The 27,583-nt window shown below is 36.0% G+C and overlaps 1 protein-coding gene across 50 annotated transcripts in view; it reads right to left on the bottom strand.

Moving 5' to 3' along the window:
* PTPRD (protein tyrosine phosphatase receptor type D) overlaps nt 1–27,583 on the bottom strand; it is a 1,281,778-nt gene that overhangs the window by 147,907 nt on the left and 1,106,288 nt on the right. The gene's annotated exons all lie outside the window — the stretch shown is intronic.

The following is a 27,583-nucleotide window of genomic DNA, read 5'->3' as shown; positions in this document are numbered from 1 at the left end:
GTTAGCATAGGTAAAATAATGTATTTGAATTACATCATCTTGCTCTTCATTTCCATTAAAGCAGTATGAATATTTTCATTGCAAATAATTGCTCTTATTGCAGTTCAAAAAAGACAAGCAAAAAAAAAAAAAACCACAACAAAGAAAGAGGATCAACACTAACTATAAAACATATATCTTATTAAATGTCTTGATTGGTGGTTACTGACATGGAATTGATTAAGGGATAAAATTATCTTAGAAGAAATTATTCAATGTGAACTCTCTGTCATGCAAAATATGTAGTATTTTTAAATAGTTTCAGGGAAGTCTTCAGACTTTTATGAAAAATGTATAGCAAGCAAGTACATCCTATAAATTTCTGCAGTTCCTGGGGTCTGCTGTCACCTATGAGCTATTTAATTGCCTGCAATACAAATGCACATAGATACTACTCTGGTATAGTAACCAAAATTCACTCTTCACAGCTAGTCTTTTGGCCAATCGGTGGTTAAGTGTCAAATCCTTCACTAGCTATAGGCTCTTCCCAAAGCAAGGTATGTTTCATGTCTGTTTTTAAACATGAACTCTTTACTTTGGGAGTAACTGACGAGATTTGACTTCTGACACAGAACTGGATCTTTATAACCTGACCTTTCCTTCCTTACTTGGCTCATACAGAAAACCCTGGATTCCCTTTTGCAAATACATAAGTGTACAAAAAAGATAATCTATCTTGAATATTAATAGGATGGAGTAGTAAAGAGCTTTCCTTTCTTATTTTTAATAAGGGTAATTAAATTCCATCCACCCCCCCTATGTATAGAATCTCTTTGAATGAATGCTCTTCATGAAATTTTCATGAGAAACATCACAATGTAACAGATTCAAATAGCCAGAACTGTTATATTTTTGACAGTTGTGGCTTGTTTCCAATCTGGCTTTCAGGTATTTGGCAATAAAAACCAATATTCAACATAAAATAGACCAGGGAAATAATGAAATTTCTAATTGGAGTGCTTATCACGGTGGATTTAGTTTTTAAGATGTTAATTGCTTTTTTTTCTCTCTAAGTTTATTGGTGATTTGTACAAAACTGTCTTTGCATTTTGATGATACCAAGTTTGACAGATTATCAAACACACTGTGCAAGAGAGCTGAGCATCAAATCAGTGAACTGACTCTCAGCCACGTAAGCGACTGAGAGAAAAATAACTATTAGAAAATGTTGATATATTGGTAGCTCTACAATTTTACATACGGTGAAAAGAAAAATATTTTTTACTGCTCATTAATATGCTTGTTAGGCTCTAAACCATAGCATATACACCACTGTTCCCTATTAATATTCAGTTCTAGTGAATTAGCTTCCAATTCATCAACAATTTAAATCAGACTTGACCTTCTCAAAGCCATTTGGTACTGTCATTTTGAGTGGCCATTAAAGGGCAGATTTCTCTGTCCTTGTGCTTAGTGAGTCATACATGTAATACGTATTTTGTTTAGGATGACAGATACAAGAGATTTAGAAATAGAGCACATTCTTTGAATTTGTTAGGTGTCTTAACAGGGCTGCATTCTATTACCTGCATTAAGAGAATGCCTTTAGTACTGTGCTAGTATCATTTCCAATTGGTGGAGGAGCTTTACGAAAGCTATTTTTCACAGAATGTATGATCTGAACAACACAGAGAGGCAATTACAAAGACTGGTTACTACACGAACCCTTAGGTTACCACACGAACCCTTAGGAGAGAATGATAGGAAACAGCCTTGCCTTGTTTCCCATCATGGTTGTTCCAAGTATTTCTAAACTGTTTCTCTGTGTATTCAGTCTGTTTGACATTGCTTATCTGTGAACAATGTCCTTGAGATTCCTACCTCAAGGTAGGAATCCTACCTGCTGCCAGTTTTATCATAGTGGTAATTGCTTCCCTTCCAAGCAACACGTATGGAAAAAGCACATTAACCTCTACTTTCAGATTTCAGTGTATCTACAGACATTGTCCAACACCTAATTTCACATGTTGCTGTATATGTCTTAGAGGTGAGCCTGCCCTCACCAATGCAACAGCATTTAGAGTAGAGACTCAAACACAGCTTTTATGTGTAAACAGTAATTTTGATGAAGTGGTGCCTTGAAAATACCAACAAGTTAAATTATGCTCTACCAAAAAGAAACCATTCTTACCTTTAAGAGTATCTATAGAAAAGAACCTCTGAACATAGCTGTGCTACAACTACATATCATAAACTCTGTTCTGCTCATCCTTTAACTGTGCTTTCTCTCATTTTTCAGGAAAAAAGTGTGCTGTTGCCATCTCTCTTTTTTAAATGACATAATTCTTCATAAGATTTCAGTAACCTCCCAAGCTTTGTCTGAAGGTGTACTGTCAAGCCTACATATATACTGGATATATAAGCTGGATCCAAAGAAAGAAGAGGATTTCATCCAAACCCAGTACAGTTGATTTGACTCTTCATGGTAAACCTATCAAGGTGTACAACACAGATAAACAGAAAAACAGCGATCTTTATTCAGTGTTTGTGCCAGGCCTCCTTAACATTTTGACTGCTTTTCCTGTGAAAAGCTACTTTCAGATCATGTCTATGCACTGGTGGCAACAAGAAGAGTGGCAGCTTTTAGAGACAGATTGGGTCTTAAAGTCTTAAATTCTTCACAGTCACCTTGCTGAATCTCTTTGTCAATCACTTTCGTGTTTTAACAGGGAAGACAGAATAGTGTGAATAATACGTCAGCTACAGTACTTTATGATAATATTGCTATGATATGGATATGAAGTGCAAAGGTGAAGTACCCAAAGCAAATTGTGATGACTTTGGTTGTAGGTTATGGATTATAAAGGCAAGGTAATTGCATCAGGATTCAGGACTGGACAATTGAAATAAAAACTGGGTAATATTTATTTTAAGTATTTCCTCCCACATTAACTATTTGCACCATAAAAACACCTATGTTCCGAATATCCATATTAACCTGCAGTTAAATCAGTGTAATCTGCCTGACCAAAATACATACTTATAGTGTTTTACTATGCCTCTTAAAAAATATTGTCCTATATGAACCAGTTATTCTCATTGTGAAAATGGAGGGTAGTTCTCCATTCTACGCAGCAAGAAGAAAAAATCTATTTCAAGATTCACTGACAGTTTTGCCACAGGCAAATTTCAGTCATTCTGTAGCTCACAGAATAAAAAGGCACACACGGAGTATTCCCAGAATACACTATAGATACTGAAGATAAACTACCACAATAAAGTTTATTATTTCAAAGAACAGTGTAAATAAAGCTTTTATTTTCACTATTCCAGATGGCAGCAGCATATAATTTGCACTGTTTTGACATCATGACCATATTATTCAAAATCATTCTTCCTGCAACTCAGGATTGAGAACAGTGAAATCAAAGAGAGTAGGGGAGTAAAATCAAGATTTTGCAGCAAAGTTGGTATTTTTTATTATTATTGACGAACTATGCATATGAATAAATTTAAAAATAAAAACAAAGCCACTTCTAATTATACATAAAAGACTAATTTTGATTTAAAACATACAAAGCATCAGAAAAGTGTTAGTTAATAAACATTAATCCTATTGAAATATTTTACAAGGTAATTTTTGCCAAAAAAAGTAATTATGATCACACAATAAATTCTTTTCCCAGGGTCCTTTGTTCAAAGCTGCTATACAGAGATGAATACTTCTACTTAGTGGTGTTGAAAGTCAGTGAAGGAAGGTAATGGCTACGTGAGACTAGATCTAGGTATCTGTTGGGATTTCTCTTAAATTTTGGGCAATTATACCACACAAGGAAACATAATTAGACATTGATAAGATGATCAGACACTCACTAACAGTAAGTATTCAACAACAGATGAGCTGCCCAACCCATCCCACTAAAAACCATGCATTTAAAAATATGCTTCATATATTGAAGAAATGTGCAAAGCACTTTTGATGCAAAAGAAAACAAATTTGTTTAGTAGCTCTGTATGCAATTACCCTGGAAATTGCAAAGTAATGTCTATATAACAGAACATAGAGCCACTTAGACTGAATTATCATTTGTATGAATGTTGAAGCAGCAATTTCACATTGCATTAAGTCAGTTAACATTCATTGTTATTAGCATTTAGCCTTAAATAAGTTCTCTGTTTTAATAAATGAGTGCGTTGAGCCTTTGAAATTAGATATCTTCATAAGGACGTGAAAATGGAAAAAGGAATTTGCACCTTTTGGCAGTTCTCAAATTCTGCTAAATTAAAGACTGCACATAGCAAGCTCTTTCAAAAGTGACCCATCTCACTACGTGAACAATGAAATACCTCTCACCCTGCTTTAACAATGACATTCCGAATGACAAGAATTAACATCTAGCAAGTCTTCACTCATATGAAAACACAAGCCCCAAAATAAGGGTTTATTCTCACATTTGCACTCAGGCACTGTCATAGCTTATAGCACAGCATATCATCTGAACATCACACGCCCAAACTTGGTTATGACTGATCTTTTGGATGTCTGTTCTGCTTACTGGGAATGGAAAGGGAAATACAAAAGGCCACGTCCTAAAAAAAATACATATAAAAAAGTGGGGAATCCAAGAATTCCTGCCAGATGTCCCTTATCTAACATAAGAGGACTCAGCCAGAATTATGGTAATGAAACAAAGGCAGAGAATATGAAGTGGTGTTTTAAGTGCGGGGTATCATATATTAAGGAAAAGAAACACTAAACTTTTGAAGCAGAGAGGATACAGCATCCCACATTTTTCCATATGCAAATGTTCATAAAAAAGAAACTACGTATTTTGCACTGTTGAATAAAAGACAAGAGGACGGCAAAGGGCGGCCATATGAATTTCCGTGATTACCATTTCTAATTTGAGGTTTAGTTTCCAGACAGGGTTAGGATTTAGATTACACTAAATCAGGGTTAAATTGGGGCTTGCCAAGAATGAGGATTAGGAAAATGCATGATTGCTCTATCTAGTCAATATTTTTAATATATTAATATTTGTGTTTTTACATCCTCCTTACTTTCATTTGAAAAATAAAGGGTGAAGAATAACAGTAGTGCAGTGATGGCAGTCTTTGCTTTAAGCTTTAATTTTTCACATCACACGCAGTTTTATGGAGCAGTAAATAATGAGATCAGCAGCAGGTTCATATGTACCCCAGAGCTCACTTCTCGTGTTAGTAGTCTGAATATACAGATTGTTTGTTCCAGAACACATAAAGGCATTCTTTTCTTTTTCTTCCCTTCCTTTCTACTCATTAATACTCTGTATTAAAATACTGATATTAGTAAATATACATGACACTTTTTATAAGTAGTTACCTCATATTCATTCTTAAATATAAAGCAATAAATCACCACGATAAAGTTGTAACATACTAATTTGAACTGAGAAGCAGGTAGTAGCATCTTGTTTTCCTTCACCAAAAAGGACAGAAGAGAAGTGAGCAGTCTGGCAAAGGAGTTGTCAGACCATACAGTCCCCTTTTCTCTCCTTTCTCCCCATTTGCACTACATGTCTAAACTTAAAGGAGTGAGAATACTGCCTAAGACAGCCAAATGGACTCAACTTGTGATCACAGTCACGTCTGTTAGTGATGTTACACAGCTTTCGATGATTTGTTTCCTCAATGCCATAATCTTACTGAATACTTTTTAATGCAGCCTACATAGTCTGCAGCCAAAACTGACAACTATAAACTATGCACTTTAATAATGCAGTTGCATTAATGTCACAGCTGCAAAATTTAAGGACCTGACAAAGGAACTGTAGTGGCAAACCCACCAACTTTGTTTAAATCTTGTTTTCAAAGGAGAATAATACTATTTTTTGCATTTCTAAGTCAGCACTAAACTTGTGCATTTTAGAAAGAGGAGGATCTTCACTTTGACAAGTGGGTAAAAGGGTGCCCCAAAAGGCCTGTAGCTTGGTCCCTTAGAAGAAGGAAAGAAGAAATAAGCATGATGAAATTGTATCCCACAAGTTTTGACAAAAGATGCTTGGGTTAGGATGCTAACAGTGTGTTATTCTTTACGGTGCCTGGCACAACAATGCACCCATACAGATGTAGCAATTTGGATGTTACTGCAGCATTTCAATAAATAGCAAACATAATGATGAGAAACAATAAAAGTGCTATTATTGCTGAAGAGAATGAGAAAAAAGAGTTATGTTGTCAGAAAAGACAATGAACTCTGCAAATGCATTTGAAGCGGATATCCCTTGAAATTCAGTATTACTAAGCATTACACTAACGTTACTGGTACAAAAGATGCAGGTTTTCTACATCTGATGCAGCGTTCATTTTCATTGGTCTGAAAAGCATGCTTAAAACATTCGTAACACATGACTTCAGACAGTTACTGTAAAAAAATACCAGATACAGTATCTTCCCATTTTTGTGGTTTGTTCGCTTTTATCTTTTAAGTCTTTTCACCACTATGAGCACAGGTCTATCAATTAAGAAAATGCTGGATGAGTCAAGGAAGCTGTAAGACAACAAAGCAATGCCTTATATGATGTATTCCTAATATTTATGAGCAAAATACAGAATCCAAAGTGCTGGCAAACGTTAAAACACACCTCATCTTTGAACCTGTATGAATCTTTAACAGAACCAAGAAAGTATTTCCTTTCTAAGTGGACGGTGAAGTTCTTCCCTGGTGGCCTGGCTACAGAGGATGTACTCTAGACCTCACTCTTCATCTTCCTGAATGTGACAGAGGTATCCGTCTCACCTCTTGTGCCCACCTATGGCAACATTTCCTCTCTCTCACAGATATTGAGAAGACACCTAGGGATCTGTTAGCAGGGAAGGATAGACATAGGAGAAGAGAAGACAGTAGACAAGAATTTCTTTTTTGCTTGGGGCAAGTTTCACCGCTTAAGTCAAAATAGCTTTGAGGAAGTGTCCAGACAAGGAAGTTAGCGGATATTTTCTTCTGGGGCAGACACAACCATTCAATTCTATTCTGGAAGAATACTGAAGAGCTTCTTCTGTAGCAGAGGACACACATTGCTTAAAACCCAGCTTTTTCACAGTTCTGTGACCGAGTTCAATAATTGCTGGTGTCTGACAAATACCCTTTAATGAGTATCGATTTACACAGCAGAATCTCATATTAACACTTCATAGTATACAAGTGAATGAAGACATACACATAGTAACAGAAATGTTACCATTTCTAAAGCCTAAGGCAGCCAGCACTCCAAGGTTTTCATCTCAGAAAGACTCACAGGTTTGTGATGTCACAAACATAGTTTTGCTATGGATTATTTTGCCCCTAAACCAACGTTTGAACTGTCTGTGGTCTGAGACTTGGACTTCTACCTGAAATCTTGCCGCTGCCCTAAACTGAAGTAAATGGGACTAGTCTGTGACTTAACATGTTTCACTTTATAATAGGAATGATGTTTTCATAGGTGATAGATTACTTCTGTACTCTTTATTGCATGGAAGAAACTACTCAACATCCCGTCATGCTTTCTAGCACGGTGGAGGCCTGCCTCTGAAGCAGGAACAGAGGGCCTGGTGATGCAAGGCAGCGCTCATTCTGTTCCACTGAGAGCTAGCACTTGCATTCTTCCAAAGCATTTTTCACAATAATAATCATACGGCCTTGAGAGAGCTATAGTGAACTGCTGTGAACTCAACTGAGCAAACTCAAGCAGCCTTTCTGGAAGACTGAAGGAGAGAGAGGTACTTTAAAAATGACGCTTTCACATTTGTCTAACAGCAGCAGCTAATATTTCTCATTGAACTGTAAATGAGGAATGGCATGGGGATTCATTCATAAGATGTTGAACATAGAACAAGAAAGGATTTACTCAGCTTTGCTATAACTCCTGCTGCAATTTACCTGACTAATTGCACCACAAATTATATTGTCAGTAAAGTAATTTGAAATAGGATCTTGGCTTGGCATAGGAGCATAGCATGCTAAAAAGTGCTTTTTAAAAACTGTTTTATGTGCTGAGCTCAAGGTTCACACCTGTAAGCTCATCATAGTTATTTTAACAAATTATGAAATTCAGTGGTACCTTTAAAAAATATATGAAATCAAAATCTGTGACGGGCAGTGTAAACTGAAATTTATTACAGACTACAGTCTGTCATCAACAATATTTGTGAGCATTTTCTTATTAAATAATAAATTGATTTTATGTAGAGTATAGGTAAGGTTTTTGTTTTCACAGTTTCCTTTTAAGATAATTTTCTCACCAAATTTCATCTAGCTGATCAAAGATGATCCTAACAACGCAAGATGTACATTCTAGAAAAAAGTGGAGGGGAGGGTTGGGGTTTTTTGTTTGCTTTGTTTTGTTTTTTATAAAAGAAATATCTGCAAATGAAAATGATGATTTGTTGACACAGATATAGTGATGTTTCAGTTCCAGTGGAATACTGGAATAGCATGGACATAAGGAAGTAGCTGTTTTGTGTAGCTGTTAAGTCATGGGCCTAAGTGAATGCTGTGATAATATTTGAACAGTTCAGTGGGATTGCCAGAAGGCTGAGGGAGTCATGATGTCAGGTGGGGTGGCAGTGGTGGTGGGGAAGTGCATCTGAGAAGGAACAGAAAGAAAGTTTCATGTTATGACACTTATTTGCAAATTCATCACAAACAGTTCTGTGAAAAACAGTTAATGAAGTCAAACAGCTGTGGAGAGCCGGTTCCTGCCTTTAAACAGATGTAGTGCGACAGACTAATCTTAGCATAGCACTGTATGTGTCAAGTACATCAAAAATCAGTGTATGCACAAAAAACCTGCATGCCAACTCTGTAGACAGACTTAACACTTGATGAGTTGCATGAAGAAGGTACAAATGAAGAAAGCAAAATGCTTGAAAGCAGATCTGAATCTGTCCAGTGGTGAATTACCACGCAGTGAGAGTCCCTATGCCACAGAAGAAACACAATTGACTGAGAGTGCCAGGGTTGTGTCTGATTTCAACAATGGAACTGTTTCTCCCTGGATTTATTAGTAATAACTGCTGTCATTCATTTTATAACTGAATACAAAACTCATTTCTTTTAGAGAAGAAAGATCAAACTAATTTACCTGTTGGCTGGAGAGTCAGGCACTAAGATTATTATGTGCACTCTTCAGAAGCAATTGGGAGCACATCAGATAGTGTATAGTAATTGAGAAATAATTTCTGTTGCTAAATGGAGACCAGTGATGAGTGGGGTTCCTCAGGGGTTGGTACTGGGATCAGTGCTGTTTAACATGTTTGTCAGAGACATGGACAGTGGGATTAAGTGCACCCTCAGCAAGTTTGCAGATGACATCAAGCTGTGAAGCATGGTGACATGCTGGAGGGACCTCGACAGGCTTGAGAGGTGGGCCTGTGTGAACTTCATGAAGTCCAACAAGGCCAAGTGCAAGGTCTGGCTCATGGGTCAGAGAAATCCCAAGCAAAAATACAGGCTGGGTGGAGAATGGATTGAGAGCAGCCCTGAGGAGAAGGACGTGGAGGTCAGGTTGATGAGAAGCTCAACATGACCTGCCAATATGCGCTTGCAGTCCAGAAACCAAACCGCATCCTGGGCTGCATGAAAAGAAGAGTGGACAGCAGGTTGAGGGAGGTGATTCTGCCCCTCTACTCTGCTCTAGTGAGACCCCACCTGGAGTACTGCGTCCAGCTCTGGGGCCCCCAAGAGAAGAAGGACATGGAACTGTTTGAGCAAGTCCAGAGGAGGGCCACAAAAATGATCAGAGGGCTGAAGCATCTCTCCTGTGAAGACAGGCTGAGAGAGCTGGGGTTGTTCAGCCTGGAGAAGAGAAGGCTCCAGGGAGATCCTATAGCAGCCTTCCAGCACTTAAAGGGGGCCTACAGGAAGGATGTGGAGGGACTTTTTATTAAGGACTGTAGGGATAGGACATGCAGTAATGGCCTCAAACTGAAAGAGTGTAGATTTAGGCTAGATATTAGGAGGAAGTTCTTTATTCTTGGGGTTGTGAGACACTGGAACGGATTGCCCAGAGAAGTTGTGGATGCTCCATTCCTGGAAGTGTTCAAGGCCAGGCTGGATGGGGCTTTGAATAATCTGATCCAGTGGAAAGTGCCTCTTCCCAAGGCAGGTGGCTTGGAACTAGATGACCTTTAAGGTCCTTTCCAACTCAAACAAGTCTATGATTCTATAATTCTTTGAATATATAGCAATAAATCTCAGACTACACAATAGTATTTCAATACTTTTTTGTACCTGAATAAGACTTAAAAATCATTCTGTGCATTCTAAACATTTTTCCTGCTTTTATTTTGTTAAGGCATACTACTTTGAATAAGTGCTACAACATAATCTGTTCTGAGTATTAACTGAAAGAGTAAAACAGGGATTATAAAAAGAAGGATTGATTGATTGTTTTTGACTTTTCAGTCAGACTTCCAGCTCCTTTGGCATGTGAGGAAAAGATCTTGCTAATATATTAGGTACATTTTTTTGGTGTTCTTACTCTAAATACTACGCTTCTGGAAAAGGTTTGTCTCAACTGTTTATCCTGATGTATTAAATCCTTTCTGAAGGAAAAGATTTTTAACCTTTAATATGATACGTCTAAGCCTTCATATTTTTACAGGACTTGATGCAGGTATATGTCTCCATAAACATTGTTGTTTCCAAAGTCCCACATTAACATTTTATTTTCCTTTAAAACCCACCAATAAGCCACGCTGAAAGAGTACCATCAAGACTTTTGAGAAAAGCACTGTCTTGAATTTCGGCCTTAAGAATCTCTATACTTCTACAAAGCAAGAGAAAAATCTTTCTCCATTTCTCAGGTTTTGTAAACCACTAGGTCAAAATTTTCCAAGGCAAATATTCAAGTTCACTTTGTTACATGACTTTTTGGTATTTAGTAGCTAGGTTTGCACAAAAGTCAATGTTATGGAGGTCACAGCTGTAGTAACACTTCCACAAAGTTGTTGCCTGAACACAATGGAAAACTCCCCCTGCACCAAAATGTCTGAAAGCTCTTAGAAACTATCAGCAAGTAACTGGCAAATTTCCACATGTCTATTGCTATGCCTGTGACCATTTTTACTAGCTCACATAGCACGTAGGAACTGCTGATGTTAACTTAAGTCTTCAAAAGAAAAACAAAATAATGGTTTTGTCAGATGTTCTCCTCCTGGAGTCTTGAAAAACTGACAGCAAGCATTCTTAAGTGCTTCTATCAGTTTTAAATGAGCTCATAGCAACCATCTTTCTCACAACAAAATCTAAAAAAAAAGTAAGAAATCAATTACTTTCATGACATCCATAATTTATTTTGTGCATAAATTCAGACACAAAGTTTTTCATTCCAGAAAAGGAGATAAAAATTCCCTAGAAAATATCTTAGTCTCCGTGAAAAGTAAAAATGAATCCAACTATCAGCTGTAAGTTACTGCTTCCTGTTTCAAACTTAATGCAGGACATCAGAAACTATCAAGGGTTTAAAAGTCAAGATACATCAGGTGTAAATTTGGGACTGTTTTTCTAATGATTCTGAGTCAGGAAAAAGTGTATATCCATTATGTATCAGGAATATATATAGTAATGCTAAATAAACCTAAGCACAACATATGCAAGGCCAGCAAGTAACTTAGTGTAAATTAAGCGATTTCTTCTGAGTACACACAACTAGGTATAGAAGCTTTCAGAGATCTCGTTCTGTCTTATCTTTTTAACTCCTGGGTAAAAGTTCTTTTCAATGAAAGTAACAAAAATAATTTTAATAGCTATTATTTATGTAGCATGATTTTGCAAAGCATTTCGCAAAGCAGACGTATCCATTATAGTGAAAAAAGGGTACAGTTACATCTCCATAGCTCCATATAATTAGAGTAGATTTTTCAAATTTCATAATTAATTTCTTTTTTTTTACAGTATTTAGTTTTATCATATGAAAGACAGCGAGAGCATTCACAGTACTTCTGAATCTAAAAAGCACCTGCTCCAAACAGTTTTAACACTACATATTAAAAAGACATCACTTAAAATCAGTTTTCCATCATTCTGTAACATTGCATAAGTGTAAAAATAATGAAACAGTATTGCTCTGTATTTCTTAAACCTAGGCAGTCTGTTCCAAATAATCACATGCAGAAAATTATTTCTTGATTGGCTGCCAATGACTTTAAAACTTTTTCATTACAGAATTTATCTAACTTAAAGCAAATGAGTAGTCTCATTGAGAAAACTGACTGTAATTGAACTATTTATATACTTAAGTATGTTGCTGAACCAGCTGTCACATATTCTAAATTCATTGCCATTTTATTTCATAGGCTATTTCATATTATGCTTTCTTCCTACTCCAAAAGCAAATCAGATAATTTACAAATTTTCACACACACATGACAAATATTACCTTCTCTTTCTCGGTCAGTGACATCAACTTGTATGCATATCACTTATCTGCCTGAAGATTCATAAGGCACTGTTTAGATTTTACGGTGAATACCATAACAATTTAGACATGCATCATCAAGAACACTTCATTTCACCATGGTATTTGGGCTAGCTCTTATGCCAAGCAGATACAGCATTGCAGAGAAATAAATGATTATTTTCTAATATCATGGGAAGAACAAGGAAGCCATTTAACGTATGTTCATACCACTAACCATTAAGCTTCCTAGGGCCTGAACAGGTAGCCATTTCATGCAAGTCACACTGAAAATTAGTACTAGAAAACCAAGACAAAAGAGCAAAAGGTAATTTTCAAGTTGATGTTTTGGCAGTGCAGGTGGACTAACATGCACATGCGCAAACCTGTACACATGTAAACCCGAATTAAAAGTCCCACTGGATTTTTATCAACATTCATGGTTAATAACTCTCTTTTTTTTAAAATCACAAACAGAGCTGAGCTTTTAGCACTACACTAAAGCATCTGTTGAGTATTACTAAATGGTAAGATTAGCACTTACTACCACCACTTGCTTTAGCTGATACTTGTTGGATTACCTTTGTTATTTAGAGGTTATGAGATTGAAAGTTCACGGTTGGAGGTTGTAGGGAAGTAGGCAAACACCTATGTTCTCAATCAGTATGAGATGTTAGTTTAATAATTATTACAATAAGTCACATATGGTTTTTATTCTTCTCTTGATGTGCACATAATGCTAATTAACTTTAATAGGAGTTACAGAAATGCATCAAAAGAATACATGCTATAAAACCTAGAATTCATTTTAAACACATGAAAACAGTATTGCACCTGTATATATGAAACCCTCACACATAATGCTCTATAAATTGAATAGCACCTGTATTAATACTATTAACAGTGTTAAAACTGAAACATTCATCTTATATTGATTTTATTTTACAATGAATGCCCTTAATGGTTTAAGTGATTTGTGTTGTTCCATCTGTGCATAAATTTACTTTCTTATAGTAAGGGTCTGTTTTATCTTTCCTTATTTTTCTCTACAGTAGGGTAACAAGTTATCTTTACTTCTGTAAGACTACGTAGACAGATGCTTAGAAGATACTTATTGAGTTTTATGCTTTGGTCTTCTTGGTATTTTTACTGTGGAGCCAAGTGCCTTTTAGAACCTTCCCACCCCCCCGCTCCCCCCCGCCCTTCCCAATTTTCTTTCAGCAGAGGAGTCTCTCAGTCAGTGTTTAGTCTTCTTTTCAAAACTGCCTCCCCAGAGAGCTGTAACTACTTGTCAATCTCCCAAAAGCAAAGATTTTAGAGAATTTAAAGTACTCCTTTGTTTTAGCTGCAAAGTTAACTCCTTGTTCCCCTCAAATTTCACTTGAACTTGTCGGTGCTCTCAGCTTTGGTTATTTGCCTAGTGCCTTGGTGGCTCCAATGCTTTTTAATTGCAGAGGGTGTCTGCTGAGGGTTACTGTGCCAGTGCAGTACACCTTTCATTCAAGCGTGTAGTGCTGGTGTATACTTTTCTGCCAGTGTGTTGTGGTGAGAGGTTTGCTGCTACTGTGTGCACCCATCTGTGGTTAGCACTGGAGGAAATTAAGACGTAGGAAGATTTTAGCAGAGGGTTACTTTATTCTCAAGATGACAGCTCTCCCATTTTTGTTATTGTTTTAACGTGTCAGACAAACTGTCTACCTGCAGCACTGAATACTAGAAGGCCACTGAATGAGATTTGGTGGCACCATCAGTATTCCTGGGTGGAACAATTTACTTTTCCATTTCTTAGCCTGCCATTTATGGTGAAGCTCCCATCTCTGAAGCTGTTTAATAGATGTTTGGGTGTGTACTGCCTTCTAAGAAGTAGGTACAGAAAACAATTATGGCGACTCAGACGCTTTCTGCCTTTTCTAAGATGTTCTTAATGTGCAAAGGAGCAGCTAAGTTCACTCACAATTTGGTGGGAAAAAGATAATGGTGTACGCCAGCCTATTACAATAAAAAAGGTAAAAGACTGTGGGTAAAACTCCCGGGAGAATTATAAGCATGCAATTCTGAAAGAAGGACTGACAAAGATGCAACATCTGCAATATGACTATGCATGTGAGATACTTGCGCTCAAACTCAAACCAGCCTAATGATCACATCTGCATGCAAACTCCAAAATTTAAATGTGATGAAGACATATGTGGTACTTAAAAACTGAAAAAATAAGCCTCAGTTTGTTTCTGAGAGCAGTGAATGTAATAACAGCATAATCACTCCACAGACATTAACAGTCATTTCATGTTTTCCAAATTTTATTTGGATTTTTTTTTCAATCTTTAAAAAAAAACAAAATTCTAGCTAGTAATAGAACATTAAAGCAAAAGATAGTTTCTATTTCTTTTTGTATACCAACGTAATTACTAAATGCCTAGCAGTCACATTTCTTTTCAGTGATCATTAATGAACAACTTTGTAAATGATGATGAAAGAGAGCCACAGAAATGAAAAATTTCCTTAAATCCTAGTCCACATTTTCTAGAATTATTTCTTAATTTACTTCATGTTCACCCTAAATTAGCATCACATCCTGGGGAAAATGCAAAATATGCCAGAAAATATAGAAAAGTGTTTGGAGATACCCAGGCACAGATTGCTCCTGGTGAACTTGAAGCTTACAAACGACAAGAATAAAGAAATAGATACATAATCCTATAAAGTCCTATAGAGGACTAGACTTAGTAACCACTTCTAATCAGAATGTTAGCCATTCATTTTTGGTAATGGCTAAATAATTTTATTTTTTTTCTATCATTTCCATAGAGCAAAAAGTCCTTCTAAAAAAGTATTAGTGATTTTAAAAAAAAACAAAGAAAATAAAAAGCTTATCCTAGAAACACCTAACGACATTTCAGGCTGACTTCAGAGAATCAACACGTTACTTCTGCATTTTAACAAGAAAACCGAAAATTTCAGTTAATTAAAAAGAAAACCAACAAATAAACAGTTTGTAGCAAACCTATGTGTTAGGAAGAACAGTCTTCCTTACGAGGCACACAGCCAGTACACTCAAACTTAAAAACAGGTCAGCTTCATGTGGCTGGATGATGCTTAGGATGCATTTGGGCAACAATATTCAGATTAGATAAAATAACTTGAACTTCTCAACAGCATGGAAGGTTTGAGACAACGATGCCTGCTTCTTCTGTATTTCTTACTCATACTAAGTAGCATTTGCCAGGAGTTCTGTAGACTTCTACGGGACCATTTTAAAGTTGATCAACTATGAGGAAATACTATTTTAATAAGTAAATGACCATTAACAAACCAAACCCTGATATAAGTTTAAAAATAGTGGGTACAATCCTTCAGGACAATACCAAAATTCATAGCAAAAGACAGTTCATGTACTACAAAATGCTCTCAGAATTTAGCAAACAGCTCTGGTTCATTTTCACAGCCAGCTGGTCTATCAGAAAAAAATGTTTCCATATTCTCTGTGTAATTATTACTCAGAAACATGAAATATATGTGTTCTATCCAAGGTTTTCACTCAAATCACCACTAGGTACCTCGCCACAATATTCTCTTTCAAAACATTAATGGAATCAGGGCTGAAGCATCTCAATTTGTCCCAAGATAAAGAAACTGACCTATAAAGGCATTGCAATTGAAAAGTAAGAATCCTTGAATTTCGCAGTGCTCCCTGTGAGATACAAGAGTTCAAGTAGTTTATCTACTTTAAAACCCTCTACTGTTCTCACCAATTACCTCAATTTGATACCACACTAAAAATCTGGAGAAAAGTTACCTGTTCTCAAAGATCTTAGAAAACATGTTCCAGTAATTCTTGTTGCCAAATTTACTATAAACTTTGTGGCCTACAGATTTTAGAGGCAGCCCTACCTTCAGATAGTTAATGGTAATAGAATTTCACTTTGTTGATCCCAATAGCTCGTGGCTCAAAAGGCACATATCTGCCTTGTGGTTTGTCTGCAGTAACCACTGTTTTGCTTCCTGCTAGGTGGAGGAGAGACACTTCTAATGGGGAAGGAGGTAAAGTGTCCAAGACTGATTTTGCAAATTCCTTAAATAGCTCCAATTTTTGGTTAACTATAATACTTGTCTATATTCTCCAGTAATACTCATTCTTGCTTTGGAATGTAATTAAGTAAAAAAATTCTGAACTGGGTTCTAAAGTTTTTAAAAGTCAGATCTTCATTTTTTATACTGAAGATCCTGTTGTGATGGCAATTTGTGACTGTATCTTTTTTTGTTCTCTACACAAATTAGTATAATAAAACATCTTTCAGCGAAACACCTCTGCAGAACCCAGTATGGTGCTTCTCCTCCTTCTGCAAATAAACAAAAAGAACCCAAATAATCCAAAGTTTTTATGAATTTAGGAAAGAATTTAAGCTTAATGCTATTAAGCACTGTAATTTTAATAGCTTAATGCTATTAAGCACTGTAATTTCATGCATAAGAAAGCATATTCAACATATTCAAGCATATTCATTTCAAGGAGAAAAAAAAGGGGCTGGTGTTACATTTTTTCTTCCCTTTATATATTATGCCATGCAAAGTAAAACTGAATAGGAAATATGCTACCAGTTTTATAATATCACAATATTTTAAAGATGCAGAAATTCATTACGACTTTTGTGCAGTGTCTAGATCACCACATTTAACCTCTTTGATCATACCTTTACTGGGAACTTCTTGTCATCTCTAATTATCTGTATTATTCTTCCACTGCAGACTCTCTAGCAGGCTTTGTGAATTTAATCAGAATCACTGCATTCCGCTGTATGATTACATTTGAGCACGTTCTGATTTCATCTTTACTATGGTTTAAACTGATACCACCACTCACAATAGCGGATCCTGATTTTTAAGCTTGAAAACGCTATGAAATCTAACTGCATACCATGTTTTACAATCAGCTGTTTTAGGAGATCATGAGACATACAAATTCACATCCTCAGGTTCAGTGGCTACCCTGATAGGCAAAATACAGAGAGAAGGGATGCTCCAAATGAAAGACTCCTATAAAATTGGAATGTCTTTCCAGTGGCAATGAAAATAAAATGTTTTGTTATTCACTGTCAAAATACTTAAAGGAACTTCTCCTCTCCAAAAGCTGACCGTATACTTTGTTACATATTTGCACAGACTTCACAAATTGATTTTCATATGTGAGATTTTACTTGACTTGTCTGCAATTTTTGTTGAATAGGTGTAGCTTCTGAAAATGAGATAATAAATTGGCAGCTGTTCTGAAAATATGCATAAGGAATACACCAGGGTTCCTCCATAACTATGGGTGACTTGAAAACGAATCTGTCAGGACTGATTTTTTTTCCAGTTGCCCTGCGAGAAGCTACTTTACAAAAAACCCCCAAAATCTTCACATGGATTATCATCTTCAAATATTCAGTTACAATAATGGTGAGAAAGTCAGATAAAAGTTTATAGTGGACTTTCTTAAAAAAAGAAAAGACCTAATGGATTTTCCAGCTAAACAGAAAATCATCAGGTCATAGAGCATATTTGTTTTCTGTATTGCTCAGGGAATACCAACTCAAATCTCATTTTTCCTGCAACGTATTGACAAGGTAAATAGAATTCAGGAAATAGCAACAAAAATAATGAAGCACCTGAAAGAAGTCATTCATTGTGCAAGCTTTTGAGACTAATGTTAGAGCTCTCTTAGCAACTAATCAAAATAAATAGCAATTCAGGAGGCAGAGGATGAGCACAAAAGAAGGACAGGTATGGGATGAGAAAGCCTTTCAATCAGTCATAAGCAGCACTATAAAGTAGCTTAGGAGAGGAAGCACTGGCTTCTTACCAAGTCCAATTTAATTAGAGAAACAGTGTATGTTTTAAAAAAAAGCTAAAAGCAATAATGACAAAACCAGTATTTACTCAGTGGCACTATATATGAGAAAAACTGAAATATGGGCAATAAAAGATAAATACTTCACAAAACTTATGAATCCCAGCTAAATTCATAAATTTGTTTATTGTCTAGCCTTGGAGTTGATGAATGTAATTGATCTGCATAAACAGGCTTTAAATTTTCCATTTTGATGTTTCAAATATTCTGTGATTTTGAGTCAGAATATGCACATTCATAACATCCCTGTAACTGACACTCATTTCCCCCCCAAAATCATCTTTTAAATCACACTTCAAAAGTATATTATGAATTTGTTTTTATTAGTCTGATGATTTACTTTCATTTAGATTTTTTTTTTTTGCATTCTGTTATTAGTACCTGTAATAGCACATTACAACTTGAGGAACTCAGTGGTAGGGGCAAGTTTATTTCAATCCTGATGTCATAAAGTGCTTTCAGTAGATTAATAGCTGCATTTTTTCCAGTAGCTTATATCTATTCCACTGTAAAGGTTTTGTAGCAAGAACAGTGTCACCGTCTAAGCTTGCAGAGTGACCAGCACAACGGTGCTTCAATTTTGATTGGAAACATAGAAAGCTATTGTAATAAAAATACAATATTTGTTGGTTGAAATATTAGATAAATATGAGACAGCTGATGAGACCATATTACTCTCAACAGGGATTTTGAATCCACTGTTCTTTTCTTTTTACAAAACCTGAGTGCTGTTTGTGACAACGGAACATTTTCATTCATTCCACAGTGGAGTAAATGCAAAGTAGTGACTTAATAGATGATAAGAGTATGGCTAGTGACAATAGCTCTATTTTGGTAAATAAATTACTTTGAGCTATCACATGCCCCAAAGTAAATGGACAGCTGCAACGGTTTTCAGTAAGCTATTAGTGTGCAAAGATAAAATGATGTACTTTTGCATAGACAAAAGCTTGCTACAATGGCCAATACAGCTGATTGGTTAGATTCAAGACTTCAATGCAGACTGCTAGGAAAACTGTTTAACTTTACCTTTCAAACAGAGAGATGAGAATCTGACACAATTTAAAAGGCTATTTCTGGGCTGTCAATCAGAGCAGGCCAAGACATGAACAGTGAATTTGCAAGTTACCGGACACTTGCCAAATGTAGACACAGAAATTAGACTGCTACATTACTCTATGAAACTGGGATTACAGAGATACACGAAAAAAAGAAAGAAAAGCAATTGGGCAAATAATGACATCACTGATCAAACACTGAAAAAACACAGGTAATAACACAAAAATGTTTTTTTTTTTTCCACGTATTTGCACTGATGAATGATTAAGTAAACCGCAATTATCTATGGAACAATAGCCTTCAAAGAAAGAAACGGAAAAACATCAACATTTGCCTTTAATAATTTAATAGGGACCCCATGTCTTGTCTTAGAAAAACTAACATAACAATGTTGTTAGTGCTGTTCAGCCAAGAAGTATTGCTTTTCAGCAGAATAACACACAGAATAATTTTTGTTAAAATAAAAAACTGGTTTTTTGTTAAAAAAAACCCTGTTTTTTTGTTAAAAAGAAAACTGTACTATATCGCAATATCTTGTCTATTTGTTTTGAGAAGTGTCCTTGGACATCTGAAGATTGAATTTCAATTAGATTACCCTTTTTGATGCTCTGTAAACACAATCAAATGTAGCTGACTTTCAGTGGGATAGAAGAGAAGATATTCTTCCATGTACAGATTTGAATATGTTCATGATCCCACATAATGAAAAATACTGGAAATGGAAAAGACCAATTAGGTCAATAGGCTAATTAATTCAAGAGTGTTCCCAATGATCTCTTTTTAACTTGTTTTTTCTTGTCACATTTTCATTATTCTTTGCCTATGAGCTCACCTATATTCTGTACTCCTTTATATTTCCCCATCCTGAAGCTTGGTGATACATATCCCCAATGTTTTCTATTATGATGGTTGTCAGATTTTTCAAATTAATGAACACTGAGTGGATAAGCATCTTTAACTAGCAACAAACTCAATTCTATTTTGTCTGACTTTTGTTCTTGCAACTTCATGGCCCTTATGACAGGGGAATTGTAAAAGGAAAGGCTAGACAAAGAATGTTGCTGCATTTTCATAGTCTAATAATTCTATTAAGCAATTTATTGAGTCTTTTCCTTCTATTTTATCTGCTTTAGAGTAATTAAATACCAATACGTCTTTTTAGAACAAAATTATGGAGGGGCCAGTTAACCAGGGACTAATTTTAAAATAGAAAGTACATATTATGATGGAAGGATGAACCACAAAATACACGCAAAAGTGAACTCTCATTAATGTGATTTTTGAAAAATAAAACTTATCCAGAAAGAATTTAAGCAAAAAATAATGTAATATTTTTAAGTCAGATTATTAAAACAACTCATCTGGCACAATAGAAGTAGATTTGTCTGTTATCACCAGCTTGTTTAACCCTTTAATAGTAAGTTCTTACACGAAATTCACTCTTCCTCTTCTTTCCTTGAAAAACTAACACAGCACATAAACTTCATCACTTTGTTTATTCTTTGTGTGTGGGTATATCCTGTTTCCTGTCTTAGCTAATTAGATAAGAAGCTATTTTGTCCCCATGAATTAGGCTTCTAAAATTCATGTGTTTGGCATAAAATGTAGCAGACTTAAAATGGATAGTAATGAATTTGGGAAAACTTTGTACTTATTCTAATTCTTTTAGTTACAAGCCTTTTTACATACAGTCCAGTCTGATCTATGAGCTTCCCTTTGCTATTAACAAGGATAAACCCCATTTTTCTCATCTCTATCCTTCTCTTACCCTGTTCCTTCCTGCCTTCCCTTCTTCTCTTCCTTCTTTCCTCGCCCCCTCCCTTCCACCTTCCTTCTTTTGTGACTGTCTTCATAAAATATCATGTAAGCATTACATAAAATTTCAGGTAGCTAAGAGATTCAGAAAATCTTCAATTATAGCTGATGCAGTTATAGCTGAAGAACTGACAACACAGTAGATATGAAGACTAGTAAGGCCCCAAGTCACATGGAATTTGGATGACTATTAAAATAGAAAATAATAATTGTTAATAATAACAAAAGCACATCTATCATAATGTTCTTATATTAGTAGTAATGATTCTTTGATCAAAGACAAAGATCTAGCTGGTAATCTATCAAGCCATGAAATGCAACCAAATAGCTCTCTCCATTTCTGATGGGGAAAAAGACAGTACTTCCCTTGTTTTATCTTGAAGACAAAACGCACAATACAGCCTTCTTTTTGTTGAAATGGACTGCAACATCAGCACGGAATATCACTCAGAGACCAGTTATGGGACTTGAACTTACAACTGAATGATCTGTTGCGAAACATGGTAAAATCTAAGCCAACAAAAGCAGTACAGGACAGATTTCAAAACCACAACTACCGCATTTCAAAAAGTTTCTCGATTTGTCATGGAAAACACCATATCCTAACACTGAAACCTCTAAGCAGCCAACTCTGTGATAGGATTCTTTAAAAAGTTTGGGTGTTTTTGCTAATCGTATGTTTAAAAAGTAAATCTGTGGCTATACATCCAGGCACTGTCTGCAAAGATGGAGTAACATTAATTTGGAGAATGGTGTGTACAACCTTCCACAAAGAAACTGTATAATATATTGATTTATTTTCTGTTGTTCCATCTTAATATCAACGGACTCAGGTGGAAAGCAGATACAAGGATAGAGCAACATTCTCACTTCTCAGCATTTTTTATTAACCTCGGAGAAATAACATTTTTACTTGTATTCAAGTAGACTATGAATAGCCTAGGATCACAACAGATTTTTATAAGATTTTGAATTTACTAGCTAGCTTTTAATTTGCTAGTAGCTAGTAGAAATTAAGTAACTATGCAAAATACACTTTGTAAATTTCACTGTAATATCTCTTTTTTGCAGAAAATTAAATGTTGATACAATGCAATTTTACAATTTGTCAGTAATTACATGGTGGGTTGGTAGACTGACAATAAAATGCCAAAGCCCTAACTTTGCAACAGCTATGTTCTCAACACTGGAAAAATCTTTCTGTTCATATATTCACGGTCCTACATGTACCCTTCTGAAAGTAAATAATTACAATCACCTTCATTATTCAACAGTAGGCAATCTGTTGCCCTTACTATGTCTGTCATCCATTTCAAAAAATCCAAGCATTGCAGATAAAAAATAACCAGTACTGAAAACAGAACATATGCAAGACTGAAAGGGACTTATATAGAAACTGTCAGTTGCAAATATCAGGCAGGACTGAATACAATTTGCTTTGCACCTGAAATGAAAATACATGTTTGGCAGAAGGCTTACACTGTTCAGCATCTTACGGCATTGCTCAATGCTCCTTCCCTCTGACCTGCACCAAAAACTGGAAAATCTGTTGAACTGCAACACCATGAGGTGTGGCTGCCATAGATAATTGCAACCCTGTGGGTGACAGTCAACCAACGAAGCCTGTGCCTGCTATCGCCCCACGATGATGATTAACACAGAGGAACCCAACCAAAGTGCCTCAAAATGTCTTTAGCCACAGACAAACAAAATCACATTCACATTAAATTATTCAGAAGACCTGGGGCTCTAGAAACTTCTATGAAACAAATTGTGAAATAATTCTCTTGATTTTATGCATGGCATGGAGTTAACTTTAGCTAAACGTCATTCATTCTCTCAAGTCTTCCAGTTCTAAGCCTGCAAAGCAGTGGCTGTTCTGTTTACTGGTGGTGTCTCAAGAACAGTAAAGTTTTTGACAGCTAATCCAGCCTTCTCCCTAATAAGCAGTTGATAACTACCATGGACTAAAGTCCCCTGAATTTAATTGACCGGTTAAGGTTGTTTATGGAAGGTATATTTAACCACTTTTGTGTAACTACAATTGTATATCATTTCAGTAGCCAGGATATTATCTTTATTAAAAGGTATGTTTAGAAGCAGACTGTGGTATTTGTATGGTATAGAAAAGTAACCTAATTTTGTCACATCTTTTGAGAATGTCACCTTTCTAGGTGCAGGTAAGGCAACAAAGGAATACACCTGTAATGAGAAATGAGTGGACAGATTTGCCGAAGAGTTAATGAAATTCTCCATTATTTGTAATTTAAAAATTATAATGGACTGAGGTAGGATATTAGTAATCTGGTTTGTGAAACATTAATATCCCTTAATGGAATGGTGAGAACAGACTGTTTGTTTAATCTTGCTTCAATTTCCAGCCTTGCCACTGACTTGTTCAACAAAAGAAAAACTCTCACTATCTTTGTTTCTCAGTTTTCAAGAGAGACAATACTCTTCACCTCCACATAGGATCTGAAAGGCTGAATAGTTACTGGAAAAGCCATTTAGGTCATCGAAGATGCCTTCAGTATCAAAGTAATGCCGTTAATGTAATTTCTGATTCTACACAGCAGTCTCTCTACTGAGAGCTTTGTTACATTGCCCTATCAATTGGTCTTCAATGCTGACCTAGAGAAGCCAGTAGGTGAGATGGCAGTTTAGACCCTACGTATATTTGTTCACTGGTCTCTTCAGAGAGACAGCTAACAAGGATTGGATTTGACATAGCGTTATCATGATTGCAGCTTCTGTTAAGTGGACACCTGTCCGTTAGAAATTGGAACGTGATTGCAAAAACAAGCACACACAAACTGCTGTCCATTCAGTTCAATTGTTACAGCCTGACAGTAATTAGAACAAGCAAACGGCTTTGGAAACCGAACTGTTCCCCACTGCCATTTTATTACTGGGTTTTTCTATATCTTATAAGGAATTTGTTTCAATCTGAGGTCAATGAAGTTAGCATTTGGGGTTTTTTAAGGCTGCATGAGAACTTCAGGATGGTACCTTAGTAATATATTACCTGTCCTCCTATTTAACTTTAAAAATACCAGCAATCAGTGAAAGGTGAAGTATATACCAGAAAAGACTAAGTCAGGATGACTGGACTTTATTCTGTATGGGTTTTGAGCATTTTTAAGAGCATTGAAAGTGTACTCCTTTGCAAGGCAGCAATAAAAATTACACAAAAGAAAGACAACATGCTCTAAGGTATGTTCAAGCCTTCCTTATTTCCTCCCATTATTTTTTCCTTCCCTTGGGCAAAAATGTCTGCCTGTGAGAGGAAACATAATCTTTACAGATTTCACTACATCAAATGAAGGAGGAATTAGACGCATTAAATGTACAGGAGCAGTGTAGTATTTGTAGTTGCAATCTCAAGGAAGCCTTTCCTTATTGCATTTATTTATAAATAGATGAGCTTTGCTTAATTAACATAAGATTCCCACAAAGCAACATATAAAAAGACTTTATTTGGTGATGAATCCAGTTCATAAAGAAAGATACTAAGTAATGAGGTGACGAATGTTACTACTTGTTGAAGAAAGCAAGAGGATTCATTAGATTAGCCCTTGTATTAATACCTCTCAGACAGGCCAGATGCATTCGCACTAACTACTGAGCATGTAATCTGTACTGTCTTCATGTTTGCAGACCAAGATTTTGTGAGTGCCAGGGGACACTTAAGTTTTTGCATTCAGTTGTGTACAGAGCTAACTAGATGCAAAGATAAGGCATGCTTTAACATCTGCGTGCCAGTGGAGGTACCCAAATCAGAACTCAGACAAAAGAATATTCATGCATTGTGTACATTTATAGCAATATACAGGTAAATGCTGGCCATCTCTAGCAGTTTCTGTATTCACTTCTTCCCTACGAATCAACATTCATCATCTTACGTTTCTTAAAATGAAGGTTTCTATACCCCTGATATGTGATGTATTGCAAATACTGCAAAACTTCCCTTCAGTAACAGGTTAGTGAAAACATTTTGAATACTAGACTCTAAGGATTTAATAAGCTTGAAGTTTTCTATAAAGGAGGTGCAATGCTTTGCACATTAGTTGGAAATAGAACAAAAACATTCACTTACATTTTAAACATAAGAGACAAGTTTCCAATTTTGGACACTTTTTTCCATTTTAATGTTTTTCTATTATGACCATAACCACATCCAAACTGTGACAGGCATAATTCCAAATGCTTTACAATACATGTCTGAAAAAAAGCTGACTATGATTAGAATGCCCTGTACAATTCAAATCCTTTTAGGATGTGGATGCCAGGAAACAGTTTTATAAGTGGTGAAGGCAGGGGGAAGTGTTTTTTTTTCCTCTTCTTTCCAAACTGTCATTGACTAAAAAGTGGAAGATGAAATAATTTCTTTTAAAGTTTATTTTATATAACAGAGAGTCATATGCATATTTCTCTTTCACAAAAATGCAGCACATCCATGACCAGTCACCACTCAGAAGCATACGCCCTTAGTACCTGTGAAGGTACTAACTACCGTAGAAAGATTCAGCTGCACATGAAAAAAATGTGCAAGAACCTGTGAAGGGTGCCTTTGTATCTTGTTGGTCTGTGCTCTTTCAGAAGGTTGACTTGAATTCCCAGATCCAGGTCTCTGGGAGAGAAAAGGATTGATAGCACACGTGATGCATAAAAGTTGAGAGTGGGTTAGCAGCTAAACTATGCTCCAGAAGAGAAGGTGACCGAAGGTGACTGAAGATATGAAAGAGCTGAAACAGTTACTGAGAAGCCTATGTAAGTGGTATTTTTCTCTTGCTCAACCAGTTCAGACAGATTCCATTGATACTTCCATGACCTGTCTTCAAAACTGGCTTCAAAATTTGCCTCTATCAGGGAATTGGGCACAGTACCCCTGTGGGAGTGCAGTTTCTGCTGAAAGGAAATACATGATCAAGTCTTAGCTGAGAAGTCTGAACAGTCCCATGGAACAGCACCAGGCGTTTAAGCCAGGAAATCCTAAACCCAGCTGATACTTTTCCTCAACAGCTTTAGAAAATTAAGTAGGAACGAATTCAGGGAAATCCTGTGACCCATATTATACATGAGGCAGACTAAATAGTCTCATCAGTCCCTTATGGTTTTAAAATCTATGGATTCAGGAGGACTGAGTCTCTGAATCTGCAACTGATTCTCTGTACAATTCACTGTACAACTGTACATCGCCTTTTCTTTTCTGTTTCTAAAAATGTGTATTGCTTCCTGATTCTATTTTACAAAGACACAGTAAAGAATAAGTCCTCAATGACTGCATATTGCTCTAAAAGTGTGAAAAATTTTAAGTGCTTAGTAACAGTAGTGCATTATCAAAAGATACCTTCATGTATGGTAAGATTTTGTTCTCATTCACAGCTGCTTAATGAATGTAACCAAGTGGAGTAGTATGGGATGGCTTAAAGAGAAAACAAATGAGATGAAGACCACCTGCCAGATTTATCACTGAATTTCCTCAGGCTTATCCACATAAGCAATACCAAAACATTTACATAAAAATTCCTGTTTTATTAAAAATACAATCTCATGGACTTTCTATAAAAAAGGATTGTTAAGCATAGTGGTCCTTTCAGAGTTATTCCAGTAATCCTGAAACAGACTACTTTTCAAAAACTGTTTTGTATGTGATAAAGTAGCTTAATAACAAAAAAGTCCCAAGAAAAAACAACATGGTGTTGTTTGTAGTAAATGGCATTATCTTCAAGTTATTAAATATCCTAGTGTTTGTTTGGTTTTAAACACAAATTGTAAAGAAGCCGAGGATGTAAAGAAACACACATAATTTTTTCTACCAGCAATAACGTGCCAGTAACCTACAGGAAAACAAATGAAATCCAACCTTAAACTTTTCCACTTTTTTACCAACTGTAATTGTATCATTTCCTGCAGTAGGAAATGTGGTAGTGAGGAAACTCGATGGGACAGGTCTTCAACTAGTATACAAGTTAGCACTGAAACAGACATAGCCATGCTAATTTTTACCAGCTAGAGTTTCACCAATATGTGGGTGCAATTGCTGTGTTTCATATGTGTAAGCCCTCCAGACAGTGAAGTACAAGAAAGATCGCCTCCAGCACCAGCAACATTTCAGAATTTGCGGTCGCTGTGACCAGCTGATCCACAGCTGAAAAAAAAGAAGCTTTTTCATATTCCCTAGTCCTCAAAGGAGCCACTTTGTTAATACATCCTTTCTGCCTGTGTACCTCCATAATCAGGAATAGAAAGCACCAAATCAGAAACTGCAAAAATCACCATAAACATTGTGGAGCAAATTATACGAATTGAGGATGGCAATGTCAAAGGACCATTCAGTTCATTCTGAACTCTCAGAGTTTATGGGAAAACTTAGAAAACTGAACAGCCACTATTTGGACCTCTGGCAAGTGAAGACTGTGAT

Source organism: Chroicocephalus ridibundus, chromosome Z (assembly GCF_963924245.1).
Source record: "Chroicocephalus ridibundus chromosome Z, bChrRid1.1, whole genome shotgun sequence".
In the NCBI taxonomy this organism is placed as follows: domain Eukaryota; kingdom Metazoa; phylum Chordata; class Aves; order Charadriiformes; family Laridae; genus Chroicocephalus; species Chroicocephalus ridibundus.
This window is presented reverse-complemented; position numbering and strand designations above follow the sequence as displayed.